The sequence below is a fragment of the Panthera uncia genome (genome assembly GCF_023721935.1).
Source record: "Panthera uncia isolate 11264 chromosome D3 unlocalized genomic scaffold, Puncia_PCG_1.0 HiC_scaffold_8, whole genome shotgun sequence".
NCBI classification, from domain to species: domain Eukaryota; kingdom Metazoa; phylum Chordata; class Mammalia; order Carnivora; family Felidae; genus Panthera; species Panthera uncia.
This window is the reverse complement of record NW_026057586.1, coordinates 52173551-52179606: the sequence shown is the minus strand read 5'-3', so window position 1 is coordinate 52179606 and position 6056 is coordinate 52173551. Positions and strand designations below refer to the sequence as shown.

At 39.1% G+C, this 6056-nt stretch overlaps 1 pseudogene; it reads right to left on the bottom strand.

Moving 5' to 3' along the window:
- Positions 1–5288: 5288 nt before the first annotated feature.
- On the bottom strand, positions 5289–5765 carry LOC125914790 (U1 small nuclear ribonucleoprotein C-like; annotated as a pseudogene).
- Positions 5766–6056: the final 291 nt, after the last annotated feature.

The window sequence follows — 6056 nt, the reverse complement described above, 5'->3', positions numbered from 1 at the left end:
GTAAGCTTATTTCCTCTGTGGTCTCCTGTGTTATCCTCCTGGACAGACATCTAATAAGGCATGAAAAAGAGGACTGTTTTTGATAGGTAGGGTGGGTATAAAAGAAGGTAGCTTCATGTTCTCTCTCCTTCCTGGTAATTTACCAGCCACAAAAACCCCAGCAATGGTTGTGGCCATGGTGCTTCCTATTCTAAGCAATGAGATTTTTTTTTTTTTTTTGTCACAAACCACCCAGAAGTCTTTCTTCCCTTTCTCTTTCTTTCTTTCTTTCTTTCTTTCTCTTTCTTTCTTTCTTTCTTTCTCTCTCTCTCTCTCTCTCTCTCTCTCTTTCTTTCTTTCTTTCTTTCACTTCCTATAAAGTATGGTTTATAGCGGTGAAGTTGCTTCCTGACAGAAGTGAACGCCCTGACGCATGGAGCATATATAGTGAGAAGTTGGAGAGTTATCTTGATAATATGACAGTTATTGTTACATGTAAATATCACCATTTAAAATTAGATATTGATTAGTTTTGCTTTCTTTTCATGTGTAGCTGCCCCCAAAGTATCATTACTTTTTATTTTAAAATCAAAATAAGCAAGAGAAACTTAGAGTCAGTGACTTAGATAAAGCCTATAGGTTTGTTTTTTTTTCAAGTTTGTTTATTTATTTTGAGAGAGAGAGAGAGAGAGCACAAGTGGAGGAGGGGCAGAGAGAGGGAGAGAGAGAATCCCAAGCAGGCTCTGTGCTGTCAGCACAGATGCAGGGCTCAATTGCATGAATTGTGAGATCATGACCTCAGCTAAACTCAAGAGTTGGTTGCTTAACTGACAGCCACCTCGGTGCCTCAAGCCTACAGGGTTTGATTTCATACCAAATATGAAAGAGATTTGCTAATAGACCAAACAGCCATATTTTAGTTCACATATACTTTCATTGCCTAAAAGATATAAGGTTCCTACCATTTTGTGTTTCATGTGTCTGTAATTGAATTTTTCTTTAATATTTCCTTTGAATATTTTATGTATTAACAATATCAGAGAAATATATGTATGCATTCATATGTATAGGCCTGATGGAACCAGAAAAAAATTAAAGTGAAAAATTGTGTTTTTCAGTTTACCATTTATTATATATTCATGTGGAACTTTAGTGTCTTACCACCTGTGAAGAACCTCTTGAAAAAATAGCAAGCAGAAATGACATAATATTTACTTGATGACTAAAGACAAAGTGAGTAGTAAATTATTTAAACTGTTACTTATATCGAAAGTAATTCAGTCTTTGGCCTTGTAGCACTGAGTGTTGGTTGACTATTTCTTTTTCCTGAACCTTCTGGCACGTAGACCTAGACGCTTTAGTATTTTCCACGTAAAGGCTGGAGTGGACATTTATTGTTTTGTGTGTCAATTCCACCTCTTCTTTTAGATCAGCATTTTAACAGTCACGCAATGGAAGATGTCATCTTTTTGGCCACAGTGATTGGTCTAAGGATACACATCTGACGTGTGCTGGGCCAACAATAGGATCACCTTTGAACTCAGTAGGGTGGTGAGACTGTGGGATGCGGGGTCTGGAGCTGCCAAGCATCATATTCCCTGCTCCTTGGTGTGGAGAAGGGTGAGGTTGGCATCCAGAGACAAGCTGAAATGAGAGGTGGAGAGAATGACTATATTTCAGTTCCACGTTACAGCCCCATTTCTACTCATCCTTTTTTTCCCTCCTAATCTAGTTAAAAAATTTTTTTCCACATTCTACTTTAAGAGTCTGTAAAGGAAGAAAAATTCAGCTACATGCAGCATTTTATGAATTTTGGTAGACTTTGCTGGGTTTTTGGGGGGAGTTACATTCAACATTTCCCTTAAAATATCTCCCAACAGCCTTTTATTGCCCTAAAGTCACTCCATCCCATGAGCCCAGTGTCTTTCCTTAGTCTCCCTTCGCCTGTCAGCATTGGGCAACCCTGATTTTTCTTTCTGGCTCTCGCTCAAGCAAAACACTTCTCTCTTTTTTTAATGCTGACTACTTCCTCTCTTCCTCAAGAAACCAAAGCCCAGCCAATTTGTTTCTCTTGCAAAGGGGCTTATTAGGGCATCTCTCAAATAAAGGTGATGTTCTCTCTACAAAGGAATTTTTGTACTAAATGCTAAGAGAACACAATTTTCTTCATGTTAGAATAGCTGCAATGTTTTTAGATTGTCCTCCTCATTAACTCCACTTCCTACTGTCACTTTCAAGATCTAGTGTCAGCACTTTTATTCTAAGTAGCTCATTTATATCTATTACTTTTCTTTTTCCACCCAATATTCCATGCAAACCTAGATACACCTCTCATCAGAATCTACCATGTACTTTCCAAGCTGATTAATATAATCTTAAATATTCAGTTTTTTTCCTTTGAAGACCTTTTAAAATTCTACCATTTGTACATATTTTAGGATTTAATTGAATGAAATGTTTGAAATGACTTGTTATTTAACTCAAAATGAATGCATGTAGCATATTTAGTAATCTCTCTCTTACTCCCACCTTTCTCTATGTGCCCCAACTGTTCTTGGCAACTATTTTGCTGTTTGGATTGGGGTTGTGTCTGAGAGGGCAGGAGATTTGAAAGGAAGAAAGAATAATTCTATGAAATTTTTTCCAGTGTTACTAAGAAGGGGAATTCTGATTGAAGATGGTTTATAGCTCCAGCCTGGGGCATAATTCTGTATCTGAAAGTTTAATAAGAACACTTGGAAGATATTGGGATAATGCTTAAGGAGGCTTCTTTTTGCTTTCAGCAAATGAGGCATTGAGATTTCCTTAAATACCTTGATTGTGTTGGATGTATTTGCAGCCCCTACTATCAAGAGATAGGGTCTCTTTTCTCCTCCCTTTTAACCTGGGCTGGCTTTTAAACTTGCTTTGGGCAATATAATGCTGTGGAGGTGATGTGTGACTTCTCAGCAAGGTCTTAAGATACCTTGCAGTTTCTGCTCATTTTCTCTTGGAATGTTCCCCCATCATACCAGAAATTAGAACTATCCTGCTAGAAAGGCATTGTAGAAGAGAACTGAGATACCCCAGCCAAGAGCCCTAGCTAACCACCAGACAAAGGATTGAGGTCACGCTAGACTTCCAGTTCCAGATGAACTGCCAGGTGACTGCAGCACACATGTGACCTCATAAGTGAACACATCAGAGGAACTGCCCACCTAAATTGCAGAATCATGAATAAATGCACATGTATCTCCAGTAGAAAGGGAAAGTGGATAAATTAAGGCAGGGTGGAACAATTGCAGGAGAAGTGTTCTGTAGTAGGAAAGAGGTGGTAGAATCTAGTCAAGAAAGGAAGGAACTAGATGCATGGAGGAGCTCATCCTCTATAACAGAAGGGAAGGCAGAATATATGGGTACACCTGAAGAAAAGAGGGCAGTTTTGGTGGGGATAACTTTTAAGTTCTCTTCTGATTGCTTCAGTTTTCTTGGTGTGACGATAATGAGGGTGGTGGGGAGTTGTAGAGTTTGAGGCTAAAAGGAGGTGTGATTTGAAGAATGGGAATGAGATTGACTGTGGAAATTCAGTTGGATCACGGAGAAGAATGAGAAGCCCCTTGAGGTTAGTGTTTTTACATTTAGCTGACATCTGTCAAGTGTGTACTTTTCTCCAGACATATTCAGATGCTTAGATATAGGTGTGGAGTAGGTAGAAAGTTGGATTTAATCATGATTGGGGCTTAGAGTATGACAGAGTGAATGATGGTCAAGAAAATTGAGCATATATGCAAGGCAGTGGTTGCAGTGATGCCCATGGAATATACACCAATAAGTGGGGGAATGAGAGCATGAGATAGGTTAGGATTTTGGAAAAGGGGCAAGATAAATGGATTGAATGCAACCTGTCAGAGTATGTACCAATTGTGTTCTTGTTTAGCACCTGATTCTAGTGTGCATTATAATTTTGGGAAAATTATTTAAATATACCAATTTGTGCAATCTTAACCTTAGAATAAACTCTAAGATTTCTTTGCACCTCTAACAATTTGTTATTCTGTGATTCCATGTGAAAGCACATAATATATATACTAATGAAGAATAGATTCAGTTTTTAAAAAAAGATTATGGCAAACCTTGGTAAAGTTTCTCATGACACCTCAAGGTTAATTAGGCACTTAATTAATTCCCTTGCTTATTTGTTGCATTATTTTTGGATGGTTGCTACATAGATAAGGAATTTTAGAATAGGTATTGAGAGGTATAATATCTGGAACATATTAAGAAACATACCTGGAATCACTGGAAGTATGGGCTAGTGGATAGAACTACACATTGGGAGGTAGAAATGCAGGGTTTCTACCTTGGTTTTAACTCTGTTCTCTTCTGTATAAATTATGTTTATTGCTTTTACTATATTTTATTAAAAGTCTTAGAAACTCTGTGATTGGTGCTTCACTTAAGTATTGACCAAATCAGAGCTAGTCACAGAAGTCCTGGAATAGAAGAATTGTGATTGTATTCTTTTCACTTGTCCATTAGAGTCTGGACTAGAAAATAGCAGCCATGATGGCATTTGGGGAGTGAAAGCAGATAACACTTTTTAACATCCCTGTCAAAGCCTTTTCATTTTAATTGAAAAGCCATGCCATAGCCCTTGCTGGCAGTTACAACTACTGTACCTTACTTCGACGATTGCAGTTTCCTCAGATGTGTCTCCTTTATTCCCTTGTCTCCTGCTACAGTTGATTCTTCATATAGAAGCCAGGAGTGATGTTTACAAAAGGTAAATCAGATCATTTTACTTCCCTCTTTGAAATCTTCCATTGACTTCCCATTAGATTTCCAGACTTCATTTTCATCTCTAAGATCTTACAGGAATTGGCCCATACTTTTCTCTGACCTCATCCTAAACTACTTTCCTTTTCATAAACTGTGCTTTAAACACACTGGCCTTTTACTGTTCCAAAAACATGTAGAATTCTTCTGTATCTCAAGGCTTGCAACCAAGGGGTCAGTCCATCTTACTTGAAAAGCTCTTTTAGACCTTCAGGGCTGAGTTTATCTTTTGTAAAAAAAATTGTTCGTTTAACTTTTTTTTTTAAACAGTTGACAGTTTTATTTTCACATTTCACAATACAAATGCTTTTTTTTTTTTTTTTTTTTTTTTAAGTCCCACTACTTCCTTGGAAAACTATTCTCTTCTTTGATAGGAAGGAGAACAAGTCTTCCTTGTCATGCTGTTAGAAAACACCCAGAGTCACAGCACCATGATCTCTTGGTGAAATAGAACAAGTAAAATAAAATGGATATAAAGAGGTTCTTGTCTCTCCTTATTTATCTGGTCGATTCATTCCTGGCCAAGTGGGCACCATCATGGGATGGGCTGGAGGTCTCATCACTGGGGGCCCAGGCATCTTTGACATGTGGCCTCCTGTACGCAGGTTCATTCTAGGAGTAGGTCCCATTGGCATCATCCCAGGAGGAGGAAGGCCCATCATTTGCATCATGGGAGGGCCCCATATGGGGTGCTGGCATCATACCAGGGTGAGGAGGACCCAGGAGACTGGGGGGAGGTGGGATCATTGCCCTTGAGGAGGAAGAACAGAGAATGGTGTAGGGGGCATCTTCCCTTGCTGAAAGGCAACGGTTATTTTCTCAATCAGGCTCTGAGCATGCTCTTCCATCCATTTCTGAAAGTAGTCTTTCACATTCTTTTTGTGTTTCTGACCACTGCAGTGTATCTTTCTCATTGATGGAGAGTCATGGGTGAGGTATGTTTTGCAGTAGTGACAATAAAACTTAGACATGTTGCTCTGTAGGCCATTGGGTGCTCCATCCTGCACCCCTGGGAAATGACTTGTTTGTTTACTTTTTGATTGGGTGTGTGTGTGTGTGTGTGTTTATTTTTGAGAGAGAGAGAGAGAGAAAGCAGGGGAGGGGCAGAGAGAGAGAGGAACAGAGGATCTGAAGCAGGCTCTGCAGTGAGAGCAGTAAGCCTGATGTGTGGCCCAAACCCACAAACTGTGAGATCATGACTTGAACTGAAGTCGGATGCTCAACTGATTGAGCCACGCAGGTGCCCCTACTTTTTGATTTTC